Source organism: Palaemon carinicauda, chromosome 8 (genome assembly GCF_036898095.1).
Source record: "Palaemon carinicauda isolate YSFRI2023 chromosome 8, ASM3689809v2, whole genome shotgun sequence".
In the NCBI taxonomy this organism is placed as follows: domain Eukaryota; kingdom Metazoa; phylum Arthropoda; class Malacostraca; order Decapoda; family Palaemonidae; genus Palaemon; species Palaemon carinicauda.
In genome coordinates this window covers 38,629,867-38,647,801 of record NC_090732.1, presented here as the reverse complement: position 1 = coordinate 38,647,801, position 17,935 = coordinate 38,629,867, and positions in this window count along the sequence as shown.

Below are 17,935 nucleotides of genomic sequence, written 5' to 3'. Positions count from 1 at the left end.
GTGGTATGGGTGGCGATCACGAGTGTAGATGACATCATAGATGATGAATCCATGGGCAAACCATCGAAGTCCCTTTGCCCGTTGTTGAGGCACTGGATGGACGCATGGCTAGGACCCACGTTGCCCGTCACAGCTTTGCTCTGAAGGCACAGCTCTCTGTCGCCATCTGGCCCAAGTCCTACCTTCGCCTGCCTATGCCTACTGTAAGCCTATTGCCTTGGCATGGTTGATCTGGTAACGCTGTTTCAAAGTGAGAAAAATTAAGGGCATATCAGAGTGCCTGTCTATCTTACTCCAATTTTAACCTTAAATTTCAGAATAAAGGAATTCCGACGAGATTCTGTCATTTCATATCCCTCACTACAACTGTGACATGTTTCTTTTAATTTTCTTCCCTAATATTAGAAAACTTGAAGTCGTTGAAATTCATAGGATGTCTCTAAACCTATCTTAACTTTATATGGATAGTCATCTCCAAGAATTTTCAGGAAATGTGGACTTAACTGAATCTAGATTGTATCTTGAACAGTCACTTCGTTGTTATATATTCCAAGGTTCTAAGTAAAAATTGGGGATTTTTTAACCCCCCCCCCCCTATTCCAAGCTTTGAAAAAAGGCAGGGACTCAGAATTATCTATACTCCTTTTTTAATATATTCAATGTTGCATGCACTTATCATCTAGACATCTGTTCCCCATATATATTGAACTTTCCTAGTCTAATTTGTATACTCTCCTTACAACATACTTCTTTGAAGGTTCCCAGTCATGTTTGCCGATGTGTCAGTGACCCAGTTCCTGGCTCCCTCTGGGTCCTGCCAGTTTTATGAGCATGTCTTTTGACTCCACATTCGAAAGCTATATCGGTGGATGCAGATAACACTTCCGGGATCTTGTGGCATACAGGAGGTTTTACAAGCACCCAGAAACTGCATTAAAATCGTGATTCACCAGAGTAGATCATTCGTTGGTAACATTGACTAAAAAATACAGATTTCCTTTACTTCATCCGTTTTTCTTTGATTGAATAACAAGCTTATGTTCATGGCTGATTTAGTAATGCTTATGAAACATATTACATTGGCAGCATTTCCATTTCTCTCCCCTTTTCATTTCTCCCAGGAGCCAGATTTGATTCAAACCTTTTTTTTTTTTTGTCTCACTTGTTGTCCATATTTCAAACATCAAAGGGAAAAGGTCTGAAATATTTAGTATTGTAGTGAAGGATATTCCTTTCTTCTTAGATATTGCAATTTTTTTTTTGTTTTAATGTTGCTTTCATTGCTTTTGCTTATTCTGTTTCGGATTTGATATATCGTATTTTAATAAAGTTTCATTGCACTGCACACTAGTACTTTATTTTTTTAAAACTATTTTAATGCGAAGCGAAACATTGAAGTTTTTTCTATAGTTCTAAAATCTTTTAGATTACAGATTTGATTAAATTCATTACAAAATCTGACACGTCTCGAATAAAGTAAAAATCCTTAAGTATTCTATAATTGTAAACAAAAAATATTCAGAGCAAAGAAAACGTCGTATTTTCCCAAAACTCCTCTAGCAGCCCTTGAAGAAGAAAAAAAAAAGAGTAAAAGAATGCGTGGGTGGTAGAAAAATCATCTACACAACAAAAACCATTTGATGTCTCTATTCATAATTTATTGCTAGGAAGTCATCTCTGAAATCCATGCGAATTATAGATTATCAACACCGTGATGAACAATGATTACATGCATAAGGGTTTTTGTAATAGTTCCTTTTAAATTTCGTGGGATTTCTGATATGCAATTCTCGTCTGTCTCCTCGGATTTCACCGTCTTTCCTGGGACCTTACACTTTATCACTTGGGTATAATACATCGCCTCATGTTCCCCATTACCAATAATAACGGGGGGCGCTGGGTTGAGCACAGTAATCACTCTATGTTAGAGCGGTCTTCGGAACATTTTCAACGCCATAATTGACTATTTCAGATTCAACTAAGTTGCACCCTGGAAGATATTTCATCTCCCAGCTCATACGTTACGTGATATGGGTCAGAAAGGGTTTGCATGCAAACATGCGCGATATGCATTTTTATACATAAATCTTTTTTATCCTATTTCTTGTTTGGTTGTTTTTTATATGTTTACATACCCTACCTTTTTATGCATAATTCTTGTTTTTTTTTTTATTTGCTATCACTAGCTGGCTAACAATTCAGTTCAAAATATATGAAATTGCAAGTCTTGTAGCCTTGTAGCATTAACGACTGCACGTATTGTTGCTACTTTACCAATAACATAAGATATAAAACTTAATACTTCGCATTAGAGGAGGCACAATATAAGATATTCTCTGTTAAACAAAGGTCTTGGAGGTGGGTTGTGTCATTTGCTTAGTTATGCATTTCTGTTTGCGTGTGTATTCGTGAGTTTTAACCAGTTGCAAAAGATTTAAGACTTAATACTTCGCATTCAAGGAGACACAATATAAGACATTTTCTGTTAAATATAGGTCAATGCGGGGAAGTGCATCATTAGCGTAGTTATTCATTTGTGTGTGTTCGTGAATTTGTGTGCGCATGTGTGCAACGTGAGATGAAGATTTATATAAATGTTAATCCTATCACCAGTTGCTCTAGCACAAATAACACGATTCTAATCTTGAAAACATATTTGAGTGAATAGACGTTACATTAACATAGATTAATTACGGACAGGGGAGATGCCTTTGAATATTCGTTAGCTTAACTTCTAGACTTATCACGGAGACGATGTTTGTCTCATTTATGTGGCTATTAGTAAAGGGATTACGTACGTCTCGTGGATGAGGTGGTCGAATGTGCCCGGTCGTAAAACCTGTGCTATTGGTTGGATTGAAAAGGATGTCCCGAGACCATGTTTACCCCCAAGATTCCCACAGATTAAAAATTGTTTGACAAATTAATGGTGATTAGAGAGATATTAAGTTTGTTGAGCGAAGTCTCTATTGCCATATTATTATTATTATTATTATTATTATTATTATTATTATTATTATTATTATTGTTGTTGTTGTTGTTGTTACTATTATTATTATTATTATTATTATTATTATTATTATTATTAGCTAAGCTACATCCCTAGTTGGAAAAGGAAGATGCTATAAGCCCAAGGGCTCAAACAGGGAAAAATAGCCCAGTGAGGAAAGGAAAAAAAGAAATAAATAAATAAACGATATAAGAAGGAATAAACAATTAAAATCAAATATTTAAAAAACATTAACAACAATAAAACAGATATTTCATATATAAACTGTAAAAAGACTTATGTCATCCTGTTCAACATAAAAACATTTGTTGCAAGTTTGAACCTTTGAACTTCTACTGATTCAACTACCACTAATCGTAAAGTCTTGTCTTTGTAAATCAAAAGAAACGGTATGTCATGAACAGAGTCAATATGAAAGATTCAAAACAACCAAAGTAATTCTCTCCTGTTCGTAATACTAGGCAGGCAGTTAATTCTAATAGCCAGGCCTTCTCCATCGTGAGGCTCAATATACTACACAGTATTCTAGAAGTTTTATTCCAGCTGTTACCAAGTTGTGGAATGATCTTCCTAATCGGGTAGTTGAATCAGTAGAACTTCAAAATTTCAAAGTTGGAGCAAATGTTTTTATATTGACCAGGCTGACGTGAGTCTTTTTATAGTTTATATAGGACATATCTGTTTTTTTTTAGAATGATATATTGTTAATTTATTTTCATCATTTATTTATTTCCTTATTTCCTTTTCTCACTGGGCTATTTTTCCCTATTGGAGCCCTTGGGCTTATAGCATCTTGCTTTTCCAACTAGGGTTGTAGCTTGGCTAGTGATAATACTAATAATAATAATAATAATAATAATAATAATAATAATATAGAAAATAATTAACATTTGTATTGTGTAATGATTTTAAAAAGACTGATAATCGCAAATTAATCCTAACGGGAGAATTCACTATCATTATCAATTTTCTCTTTTCACGGTTAGATGTCAGGATGCCAGAAAACCTCAAATCAATCAATGAATCTTGGTCTCGAAACTTATATTCTATCGCAAAAGTCAGGATGTCGAAAATTAGATTCTGTCGCAAAAGTTAGGATGTCGAAATTAGATTCTGTCGCAAAAGTTAGGATGTCGAAAATTAGATTCTGTCGCAAAAGTTAGGATGTCGAAACTTAGATTCTGTCGCAAAGGTCAGGATGTGGAAAATTAGATTCTATCGCAAAGTCAGGATTCAGGATGTGGAAAATTAGATTCTATCGCAAAGTCAGGATGTCGAAAATTAGATTCTATCACAAAGGTCAGGATGTGAAAAATTAGATTCTTTCGCAAAGGTCAGGATGTCGAAAATTAGATTCTGTCACAAAGGTCAGAATGTCGAAAATTAGATTCTGTCGCAAAGGTCAGGATGTCGAAAATTAGATTCTGTCGCAAAGGTCAGGATGTGGAAAATAAATTTTGTCGCAAAGGTTCGGATATCGAAAATTAGATTTTGTCCCAAAGGTTAGGATGTGGAAAATTAGATTCTGTCGCAAAGGTTCGGATATCGAAAATTAGATTCTGTCACAAAGGTCAGGATGTGGAAAATTAGATTCTATCGCAAAGTCAGGATGTCGAAAATTAGATTCTGTCACAAAGGTCAGGATGTGGAAAATTAGATTCTGTCGCAAAGGTCCAGATATCGAAAATTAGATTTTGTCCCAAAGGTTAGGATGTCGAAAATTAGATTCTGTCACAAAGGTCAGGATGTGGAAAATTAGATTCTATCGCAAAGTCAGGATGTCGAAAATTAGATTCTATCGCAAAGTCAGGATGTCGAAAATTAGATTCTGTTGCAAAGGTCAGGATGTCGAAACTTAGATTCTGTCGCAAAGGTCAGGATGTGGAAAATTAGATTCTTTCGCAAAGGTCAGGATGTCGAAAATTAGATTCTATCGCAAAGTCAGGATGTCGAAAATTAGATTCTGTTGCAAAAGTCAGGATGTCGAAACTTAGATTCTGTCGCAAAGGTCAGGATGTGGAAAATTAGATTCTTTCGCAAAGGTCAGGATGTCGAAAATTAGATTCTATCGCAAAGTCAGGATGTCGAAAATTAGATTCTGTTGCAAAGGTCAGGATGTCGAAACTTAGATTCTGTCGCAAAGGTCAGGATGTGGAAAATTAGATTCTATCGCAAAGTCAGGATTCAGGATGTGGAAAATTAGATTCTATCGCCAAGTCAGGATGTCGAAAATTAGATTCTATCGCAAAGGTCAGGATGTGAAAAATTAGATTCTTTCGCAAAGGTCAGGATGTCGAAAATTAGATTCTGTCACAAAGGTCAGAATGTCGAAAATTAGATTCTGTCGCAAAGGTCAGGATGTCGAAAATTAGATTCTGTCGCAAAGGTCAGGATGTCGAAAATTATATTTTGTCGCAAAGGTCAGGATGTCGAAAATTAGATTCTGTTGCAAAAGTCAGGATGCCGAAAATTAGATTACTTTGTCATAAAAGATTAGAAAAAGAAGGAACGAAAAATGACCTGATTTGGGCTGATCATAGACTTCATCGTGCTTCCAAGAATAAGAACATGAGCATAATTTCTAGATTTCTTACTTAATGATACTAGAGAGAGAGAGAGAGAGAGAGAGAGAGAGAGAGAGAGAGAGAGAGAGAGAGAGAGTCCAGTCTCATATTAAATACAATTATTCTGTTAACATCGAATCATGCAGTACATTATTAGGTCTCAGCACTTCATAACGATTTTTCATACTTAATAATAGTGGTTAGAATTAACATAATTATCAAATAACTTTCCATTTTACAACTCTCAAGGCAATTCAATTATTGAATAGCAGTTTTACTTTCGTTTCTATAAATGTTTTTCACGGTGGTCCAAAAAGACTTGAGATCTCTCTCTCTCTCTCTCTCTCTCTCTCTCTCTCTCTCTCTCTCTCTCTCTCTCTCTCTCTCTCTCTCCATTTGTGGTTTATAATTTCATAACCTTATAAGAAATAATTTATAACGTGACTTCAGTCTTCTGCTTTCTAAAAGAATCCGTCGTTTACCCTCTCTTGTTTAATAAGATCATAATAGACCGCCACCTCAGAAATTAAAACTTCAGAACCCTTAGGTCATATCAGGTTACATGCATCTTGGGGACTAAAAGTAACCAAAAAAAAAAAAAAAAAAAAAAAAAACCTATGACATTTGCGTGACAAGTGCCTGCTAGCGCGAAGGACGAGGTCACACAGTATGGAGGATGGGGACGGGATGTTGGCATCAAAGGAGTTGACTTTTAATGACCTCACTTATTCAATTTTAAATGTAATAATGACCAGCGTGATAGGAGAGAGGGCGTATAGAGGCTAATTTACCCACATCTTTTTCAGTGGCTTGTTTTTCTCGTTTTTTGGTCCCCTCTTCTTCATTTTGAATTATAAAGACTTTTTGTACTTCAAATTTCTTAATAAGAATGGGCGAGTATTAGTGCAAACGTGTGTCAGTCAATTGTCACTACTACACAGAAGTCTGAGATAATTCTAAATGTTTGTCGCCTTTTTAACTCTTGATATTTGAGAGGTTAAAGCAAACCTGTGTTTCACAAAGATTTGTTTTAACTTAGCTTATCAATTTTAGAGGTCATCGAATCTCTTGATGCAAATAGATGCAAAGATTAAAGGCAATTTAAATACAGAATGAAATATATATAAAAGCAATGTCGTCAAGGCATTGCATAGCAGCCATGAGTCATGGGGTCTATGCAGTACACAGTACGAGCAGAATTTTTATTAGCATTTTCTGAAAACCTCAGAAAATTCAATATTAAGTAAACTATAATTACTCATAAAAGCTAAGTTTAGTTAAATTTATTTATATAGCTAAGCTCTTTTGTAGGATACCTGTGACAAGAACACTTTGATACGCTTGCTGTTCAGAAATTCCATGGTAATCTTTATAGACGAAACTTTGATTCTTCAATCTATCAAGAGAACTATGATAATCATCCTGAGGCTGAGCTCTGATTTGCTTTTCTGAAAAGGCATTTCTGTGTTCAAAAATATTTTTATATTTTTTATATTTTGTAGACAAATTTACTTTGCTTTCATATTTATTCTCCATAACTACTAATCTATCAGCTGTCATAGTAAGCAGTAATAGATTTTTATCAATGATTTATCAACAATAACTACAGTATATTATGACCATGCAACAGTTGGGTTCTCAGATTTTTAAAATGTAGCGATGACGCTGGACAGACAGATAATTTCTATCCCTTTCAATAAAGAAAAAAGATAATTTATATCCCTTTCAATAAAAAAGGATAATTTCTGTCCTTGTACTGGACGTGTTGACTTTCATTATGTAGGCAACAAAATTTAATGATTTTGCTACTATTGACGGGGGAGGGCCTTTGCAGGTATTTATGATTAGACCACCTCTGTAGCTGTAACTTTACATTTCTACTTTTACTTAGTATGAAACCTGCAAACCTGTTTTAGATTTAAGTAGACAGTATTTTTAATCGGGAAGATGACCAACACTTTTATAGCGAAACATGTCAGGAAATTCGGGGCCAAGTGAAAAATACTTCAGTGTGAATGATCTTATGATATACATCTCTGATTTTATGTTCTTGACTTTTATTTGACCTTATAATTTAATCTATATCATAATCCATTGGAGGTCATGTGGTACAGTTGGCTGCATTGATTCCAGTACACATCACAGGAAGTTGAATTGACGTCTTCTGGCTATACATTGTAGCGGGTAACACTTTACAGTTTAGTTAAAGAGAAACTGTTGGCAACTATGCCTGTAAAACAAAGTGGCTAAATTTGTAAGCATGTGATTAAAAGGGTATTTTTTTTTTCAAATTTGCGAAGTGCTGTGCAGAAAAATATAGTTATTTGCTTAAAAGCACCTCGTAAAATTAACGAAAAATTCTTTTGATCACGTATTTACAAGATCAGCGACTTTATAGTTGATAGTTGGGTTCCTCTTGGAAATCGTAATTTAAGTAAAAATAAAATGGTCATTGGTGGTATCATCATCTTCATTTGGTAGCTTTCGACATAGCTTCGGTCATCTTCAGACTATCTGCAATTAATATTATGTAAAGTTAATATGAATTATCATAAGTAGATAATTAGGAAGATATACTTCTAAGAATTAACTGTCCAACTAGCTTTAAAATCAAACCAAAGAACATAAAACCATATAAAAGACATCATTCCTAATATAACCTACCAATCAAAGAACATAAAACTATATAAAAGACCCAATTACTAATATACCTAGTCATCCGCAGGAAACGATGATTACCCACTCAGAGCAGCAACCCTCAAGCCAGAAAACGGATCAATGGGTCACCGGCAACTGAACAGGTAAGCCCTCATTCAAGCTGGGTTTTGTCTTAAAAATGTATAAAGACTTCAAGATTCGCAGTTGGCTGGCACTACTAAGTCTGTCAGTGATTTTGAAATTTTCTCTGGAAATGGCAAGACCAGATTTAAATGAATGGTCATAAATGGCTAAAATTGTTTCTCTACTCCAAGGTCTATTGGTTCGTAGGTAGTAGATTGGCCAGGGCACCAGCCACCCGTTGAGATACTACCGCTTGAGAGTTATGGGTTCCTTTGACTGGCCAGGCAGTACTATATTAGATCCTTCTCTCTATTTACGGTTCTTCCCCTTTGCCTACACGTACACCGAATAGTGTGCCCTATTCTTTTCAGATTCTCCTCTGTCCTCATAACCTGACAACACTGAGATTACCAAACTATTCTTCTTCACCCAAGGGGTTAACTACTGCACTGTAATTGTTCAGTGGCTACTTTCCTCTTGGTAAGGGTAGAAGAGACTCTTTAGCTATGGTAAGCAGCTCTTCTAGGAGAAGAACACTCCAAATTCAAACCATTGTTCTCTAGTCCTAGGTAGAGCTATAGCCTCTGTACCATATTCTTCCAATGTCTTGGGTTAGAGTTCTCTTGCTTGAGGGTACACTCGGGCACACTATTCTATCTAATTTCTCTTCCTCTTGTTTTGTTAAAGTATTTATAGTTTATATAGGAAATATTTATTTCAATGTTACTGTTTTTAAAATATTTCATTTTTCCTTGCTTCCTTTCCTTACTGGGGTATTTTCCCTGTTGGGGCCCTTGGGCCTATAGCATCTTGCTTTTACAACTAGGGTTGTAGCTTAGCAATGAATAATAATAATAGTAATAATAATGATACCGATCTCCCCATATGCTCCGAAATCCTAAACTGAAGTTACCTAGACGTGCTTCCAGTGTGGCGCTCATTACAGAGTGCACATTTATAAGTGTATATGACACCAGAACACAAGGGAGTAGGTAGACTTCCTTTATATTGAAAAAGTGAGCCAACTGAGAGGTTGTTTGTAAAAATATGCTTGAAATTTATAGGGGGATAACACTTCCCCACAGCAGTCATAACCTCTGCTCTTAGTCTCTCCGACTTTGTTTTTTACAGGTAGCTCTGCCAGCAATTTTTTCTTTTGCCAAACACAGCGTTACCTGCTGCAATGTATAATTGTCAGATTTCTCCCAAGCTTCCCGTGAAGTGTACCTAAAATAATGACGCTAACTGTACCTTCTTGACAAATTTCTGAATGTCAGATAATTTTTTCAATAACAGTAATACAGACGTTTTTAACTTCATCAGAGGGAACGTAAACTACAATGCAGTTATCATAGATATGTAAATAAGTAAATTAATCTCTCTCTCTCTCTCTCTCTCTCTCTCTCTCTCTCTCTCTCTCTCTCGTAAACTATAAGGCATTTGCCATAGATATGTAAGAAACACTATGTAATACCGCCCTACTCATAGATTTCTCAAAAAGTTGTTTTTAGAGCTTCAGACAAAACTGTAAATTGTCTTTTACGTTTTGAAGTTTCTTTTGAGCAAATGTCTCTAAGAACATCTTAAGATGATCAGCTACATCTTGAAGACATAAGTAAATGTTTATATAACTGTAGACAAACAGACATATGCTATAACTGTTAAAATAAGCAAGCACGAAGTTGTTCTTTTATAGTCTGCTTTGGAAAAGGAGAATTGAATTCAAGCGAGACGTCCTTACGTCATTGTTATAAGTTCCATGTAACTTCAGTCGCCTCCTTTACACGTTGCCATTTTCCAAGACATGTATTCCCCTCTTGTAATTGATTATGTCTACTTTGAAACTTTCTTTTTTTATGTAAATAGCGTTACCTTAGATTGGCACATCTAGAGATACGAATAATGTCTTGATATATTTGAGAGAGAGAGAGAGAGAGAGAGAGAGAGAGAGAGAGAGAGAGAGAGAGAGAGAGAGAGAGAGAGAGAGAGAGAGAGAGAGAGAGAGTTGTTTCTCAAGAATATTGTTCAGCAGACTAATTTTCAATGCTTTGATTTAGGGATTCTTTTACTATTTTTGTATTTAAAGGTAAAAGGAATTCACAGATATTAATCTGTTGAATTAGAATTATTCTTTAAAAGTATAATTTCTCACCTGCTTGTCTACAGTATCTCTTTAAAAACAATGTTAAAAATCCATGCGCAACAATATTTTTGTTTCATGTTGGCCTTGAGGTTTTTAAGTATGAAAGGCCTATAAGATCTGTTGTTTGTCCCTGTTTTTCTCATATGTTCATGTTTTAGGATACTCAAATTATAATCCTTTGATTATTAGTACTTCACTATGACATATCCTTATTCAGCATTATTACTTGTTATCGTTTAATTACTTCAATGCTAACTTTTCTTTCTTGACCTAATCTTTGTTTACTGACTTAAAACGTCAGTGATTTTTACTATAAAAAATTATAATTTCATCAATTACTTCTCCTTTCCTTTTTGAGTGTTCGATCATCACAACTTGTGGTCTCTGACGGCATTGATATGGGGTTTTTGGTACCGTTGTAACCAAAGTCTAAATATATATGTAAATTTGGGTTGTAACCAATGACCTGTGCCTTCTTCCTGGGACGGGAAATTATTGTGCAAGTTCACAACAAGGCGTCTATCATTTAAAAGTACCAGTTTGTTTTCAACGTATTTCATTATCTTTAGTGTAATTTAGTACAATTAAATATCTTTATCATAATCAGTATTTGTTTCTCGAAGCTTTGATGCAATGCAGGTTTCATTTATTTTTATGAACTTAAAATCACAGGATTCACTATAGTTATCGTGACGGTGTGAAGGAATTTGTGTGTGTGTGTGTTAACGAAGTGTCTGTTCTGTTTTCGGCTATGATCATAACTGGCAATTGTATTTTGTTCTCGGCATATTTCCATTTCATCATCGTTGCTCTGATCTTTAGACAACTTCGGCTGCATTTCAATTCTATTGTTCCAAATATGATACTTTTTGATTGACAGAGCTGAAAGAAGTATTGAAAATATCTCTGGTATTCGAAGTTTAAATAACTTGCAGCAAATTTAGAATCATTATTAAGTATGTCACCTCAATAAGATTAAGTAATGTTCCCCTTGAATCAAGTAAGCAATAAGATAATTCTAACGCTTAGATACTGCTTGGCATTTCAGTGCAATTTCATGATATCTTAGTGTAGTTGGCATTCGAACAGTTCAAGTAAATCAGTTTGGAATCATCATTGTGTAGTCATAATCTGATTCTATATTAAGGTCCCTATCAAGTTTATACCACTACTGTATTGTTATTCTGTTTCTTGGAAGCTAAAGAAGTTTGATAATCAAGGTTTATGTTTGAAATTCGTGTGGTGGGTTCGTTTGTATATAGTGTACGAAAAGAATAAGGTGATGTATTTCTAGTTTTATCCTTTGTAGAGAAGTCTTATTATAATATTAGTATGGCAGGAAAGATATGATTATTGAGTCAAATGAAGAACAGGAGTGCTAATTAACACGGTAAGAAGTTGGATCTGCTGGAATAAAAAGGGCTTTCTTTTATTATATTTGAAAGAACTTCTGTTCTGGAAATTGAACAAAAAGCTGTCAAGGAGGGTTTAGAGTAGAGTTAGATTAAGATTAAGAGTCGTTGTTTTTTAAGCGTAGGAAAAGATGAAACGAATACCTATGCCATAAATTTTTACAAATCCTTTCCGTGCTAGTCATTACTATGAAAGTCTTACATTACTAAGCATTATAAGACTTCTGAGTGGTGTATCTTTATCCATGAATTATTATATCCAAAGTCCTGAAGGATTCTCTGCTAGGTCTTAAACATCAATTTTGTGTGCAATATCAACTAACATTTTATCAGTATGATGTCTATATGAAGATTTATATAAGTTCTCTTGAGGAAATCCGTACTGGCACCTTTCCCTGGAAGTCTTTTTTTTTTATTTAATTTTTGACTCACAGCAACTATAAACTTTTGATTATAAATGTGGAATTTGTTACCTTCATTTTGAAATAAGAATGTCCGGCAGTATGGAAAGGATAACCATCAACGTTCTATTTGTTTACTTTGGAATTTTATTCACTGACACCTTAAAAGTCAATTTTTCCTGTTCGGATTTAAGATTAGGAAATTCAAGCTATGAATTTTCAGGCAGAAAAAAACAGTAAGACATCAGAAACGTGCAAAATTTTTTTATTCAATCTCCTGGTAACTAACATGTGTTACTGTGAAAATCCTATATGCAAGACTAAACAAACCCCGGTAATAACGTCCTTCTATCAATGTAACATTTTTTCATTTCTTTTTGGACTCAGTCTGAATAGTCAAATGGTGGGCTTACACTAACAAAAATATTTAATTAGCGCAATTCATGACTTTCCAATAACATAGTTTTTGTAACATTTTGTCACTTTCCTGGTTCTAGTAGTTCTGGGTGTATGTTGCACATTGTGCTGCTTTGTAGTAACTGGGGTGCAAAGACCGGCCCCACTTACCTCTTTGGCACACGTGGGTATACATATATTTGGATAGGTTCTAGGTACAGTAAATTCTGATACTGTCACTACATCCTGCTCATCCTCTCCCCCCCCCTCTCTCTCTCAAATGACACAGTTGCCTGTAGGAATTAACTTCTTAAAGTATAACACATCCCTAATGATTTGGCGTCCACCAGTCCTGCAAAAGCCAAAGAACCATTTTTCATTTGCCTTGTAAAATCTAGCTTGGTATGGAGGCAGTGATCTTTTTACTTCAGTGTGGTGTCACATCCTATGACACTGTCTCCCACTTTGGTCTCAAGAGGTTTAACATAACACTTGTCTTTATGGTATGCTTTCATCTTGTACTTTGTTGTTGTATCCTTCCCATATTCAACCATGTCATTTTGGTTAGCCATACTCTGGCAGTTTGGTTCATATCGACGTACCAAACAGTCATATCACAAGGGACTCCTCAGTAGAGCAGTGTGGTATGGCCTAATAAACAATTAGGAAGTCTCTCAGTTCTTGTTTCCAATCCCCATGTTGGAATATGGTAATATTTATAGTGTTCTTTATAGTACCCATAAACCTTTCCACTTCACCATTGATCCAGAGTCAAAGTTGTGTTGTTTTTCTATTTTTGAATCCTGTTCGATTAGCATTCCTGCAGCAAACTTTGCTGGAAAAGGGTGGGCCATTATCTGTACAATCCACTTTTATAGGATCTGAAAGAAAGTTTGTTCGGAAGATTGAAACAATTGGACACACATTTGTGAAGGTGGATTTAGAGGAAAGATGTTATACATAAGAATTAAAGTTCCTGCTTAGATTAGTTCAGGACTTCAACAAACGGGTACCGACTGTAGTCATATATGACCAATATGATGTACAGCCAAGTTGACAATTAATGCATTAATGTTATTGCTGTTTTTCCACAATGAAGGAAAAACACTTTCACCAATGACACTGTGGTGAGGAAGTCTTTCAATGGATAAATGAGGTTCTTTGAGCTGTCATTCTATTCCACCTTCCTTCAACAAACCAAAAAATAAAGGCCGATTAACTGATGAACCACAAATTAATAAAAAGTTCAGAACAGACATGGATAAGAAAAAAGTACGTTCTAGAGTTCGTTCATCTTTGTCCAGAATGGTAGAAGTTTTTTTTTTTTTTTTTTTTTTTTTTTTTTTTTTTTTTATTGTAACTTTTTTTTTTTATTAAGTACATTTACATAGTATATACAGCAAGTATCTATATACACAGATATGACACTTTTACAATATTTTTAATACTTAATACAAAAACAAAACATTGACTCTCATTGCTTTAAACGACAAGTACTCTATAAAGTTTTTACCTCTAATGACACAGTATACTTGTTAAATATTTTCAACATATTGGCGGGTAAAATGTTTCTCTATATCGTATGATTTTGATAGGACCCACTTGGTGTATTTTATTCTACATCTTAATAAGGAGATTCTTTCTGAAGGAGATACATTGTCATCCCTGCTATACCATACACAATTTATATATTCAATGAGAAGAACATTTATTGTATTTACCTGTTTCTTGGTTTTACATGTGTAGTCCATCATCAAAAATTTTATTGGTTGTTCTACTTTTAATATACATATTTCTAAAATTAAGGTTTGAAACCACTCCCATATGGGTTTAACATACATACAAAAATATACAACATGTAAATGATTTTCTACTTCCATACATTTGTTACAGAAATTATCATTTCTTATATTTAGTACTCTAAGCCTTTCTTTTGTGGCTAATGATTCATACAAAAATCTGTACATCAAACTTCTCTGGTACGAATCAACATATTTACACAATAGATTATTCCATATATCCTTCCAGTTAAAGAGTGGATATCTCTCCAATACAATAGGCATATGTTCTGGCATTATAGACCTGTAAATATTTTTACTTTTAACATGTGGAAAGTTCGGGGTTTTTATCAATTTCCTTAGGGTATCAACAATATAATTGTAGAAAGGAGTACCCGAGTATGATACATCATGACAATTTTCCAAACGAAACATATAACTTATTCTAATACGTGTGAAATAAAGGGCTAGCTGCCTTCCATAACTTTCTGAATGAATAATCTTCAAATATGTGCTCGTTAAAATAGCTGCTGCCTTGTAATACACATTGATTATACCTATGCCTCCTTTCGCTTTAGGAAGATAAAGGGATTCTCTCTTAATAGGCTGATACGTTCCACACCACAGGTACCGAAAGATTGCTTGTTCTAGGAGTTTTGCTTTGCTCTTTACCAAGGGAAACACGTGGCACATGTACCACACTTTACTTAAGATTAAGGAATTAATAATGACAGCTTTTTGATACATAGACAAAAATCTGTTTGAGAGCATGTTTACTCTTACCTGAACTTTGCTAATGAGTTCATCCCAGTTACCTTTAACCATTTCTTCATAATCATTGCATAGCAACATTCCTAATACAGTGCATTTGTTCTTATGTTGCAACCATTCAACTGGCCATTCATTTCGATGTTTCCAGTTACCCAGTCCCATAACACAAGTTTTTTCACGATTTAGCTCTGCCCCTGTAGCTTGCTCAAATTTTTCTATTGTATGGAACACTTCCTGTATGCTCTCAGTTGTTCTAACAAACACCGAACTGTCATCCGCAAACCCTATGACAGAACACTGGAATGCATTTGGGAGTTCTATTGGTTGAACACTTACATTTTGTTTCATAGTTCTATACAGTGATTCTTGGAACAAAACATATGCTATCATTGACATAGGACAGCCCTGCCGTATCGATCGTTCAACAGGAAAATAGTCACTAACGATTCCATTTATACAAACTGCACTTAGGCTCCCGTCATATAGCATTCTTATTTTCATAACAAAATCGTCTCTGAAACCCATTCGTGATAAAGTCTTAAACATAAAATCTAGATTTACCCTGTCGAAGGCCTTACTCCAGTCCAGATTGACCAGAGCTCCGTTTAAATTATTTTCATTAACATAATATATGATATCACGGATTAGTGTATTACAGTTAATTATTGATCTCCCTTTCACCGAACAAAATTGTTCCTCTGATACAACCTTATTTAAAACACTCGCCATTCTGTTTGCCAGTATTCTTGAAATACATTTATAGTCAGTATTTAGCAATGCAATAGGCCTCCAGTTCTTCAAAGATAGCATGTCCCCTCCTTTGTGAACGAGTTTTATGATACCTTTCTTTTGACTCTGCCCCAATTGAAAATTTACATTTAAAGCATACTTCACCACTTCCGTAAACTCAGGTTTGATAATATTCCATGCTTTTAAGTAAAACTCTAACGGAAGCCCATCCTCCCCTGGTGTTTTACCTTTGTTCATAGATTTTAAAGCGTTAAATACCTCTTTGGAAGTTACAACACTACATAACACTTCGTTGTCTTCCTCGTTTATGGTGCTGTCAATAGACATAAGAAAATGGTCTTGTAACCTCGAGTCTGTATGTACCTTAGAGAATAGAGCTTTATAATACTGCTTTACATGGTGAACAATAGCGTCAGTGTTATGCAGTGTTACACCATTCTCCAAACGCAATTCTCTAATAATATTTTTTCTCCCTCTTGATTTCTCTTTCCCTAATAGATGAGCAGACAGTCGCTCCCCATTTAACCTTTCTTCTGTTTTTAACCTAATTTTTACACCTTCACTTATTTCATCTTTTATAGACTTTATTCGATCTTTAAGGATTTTCATTTGTTCAAAATCAATATTACCAATCGAAGCCTTGTTAGCTAAGACTTCTAAGTGGCTTTGTAAAAAATTTAATGTACCATATTTCTCTTGGTTAGCTTGTTTGGACAATCTAACAAAAAAATATCTTACTTTAGGTTTCACAAAAATATTCCACCACTCCATAATATTGGGATATTTTCTTTTTTCCCTTTTCAAATAATCCCAAAACTTCTTGAAGTTCTCGTCAAAGTCATCTCTATTCAGTAACGACGTATTCAATTTCCAATATCCCCTCCCCATTCTACACTGTTTGTCTATAAAAAAGTGGGTTAATAACATGTTATGATCTGTCATAGATAATGGAATATTTTGACACTGTTTTATGTTACTATACAGGTCACTTACATATATACGGTCAATTCTGGAACCATAATCAGCTCGATAATAAGTATACGAGGGTATATTGTGTTTCGAAAACCATACGTCTTTCAGAGCCAGTTGTTTTACCAGAGACTTGAGCGCTTTGGATACACATCTTTCGTTCCCCGTACTCACATCTCTTCCTGAGAGTACACAATTAAAATCGCCACCTAGAATTAAATTTGAAGTATTTTGCCTCAAGTAATATAAAATGTTATCAGAAAACAAACTCTCTCTTTCCTTCTTTTTAGAAGATCCTGACGGTGCATATACATTCAACAAGAAAATATGACTGCCATTATGTTGGATTCTTGCAGATAATATACTACCCGTTTCATCTTTTTCCGTTGACAGTACAGAAATATTAGACATTTTATTAAATAAAAAACAAGTGCCTCCTTTAAAAATAGTTGGCATATTCAGCAGTACTTCAAAACTTTCCTCAAGATATCTTATCTTATTCCTATCTCTAATATTATGTTCTTGAATAAACAATACATCAATCTTATATTGAGAAGCTAACATCTTAAGTTGTATCTGTTTGTTGAGCTCATTTAAACCACAAATATTTATTGATGCCACTATTAGAGCCATTAGAAAAAAATAAAGTTTAATTTATTTGCTTATTCTAGCAAGTTTAGGACATTTTTCCTCACTGCCATTGGTATGGTCCTCGTTATGTTTATGTTTACCTAATCCAGGCTCACTGTTGGGGGTTATGGCTTGTTCGGTGTCATACTGCATATTCTCTAAATCATCAAGGATATTAGATAACTGAGAATAATTTAACAATGGATTCATAACACTTCCATCCTCATCCTCCTTAACATTAGAAATACTTTCCCTTTCTACACTATTATTTTGAATTTCAGTACTATCTTTATCATGCAATTCAGAATGTTTACATTTCATCGTCGAGAC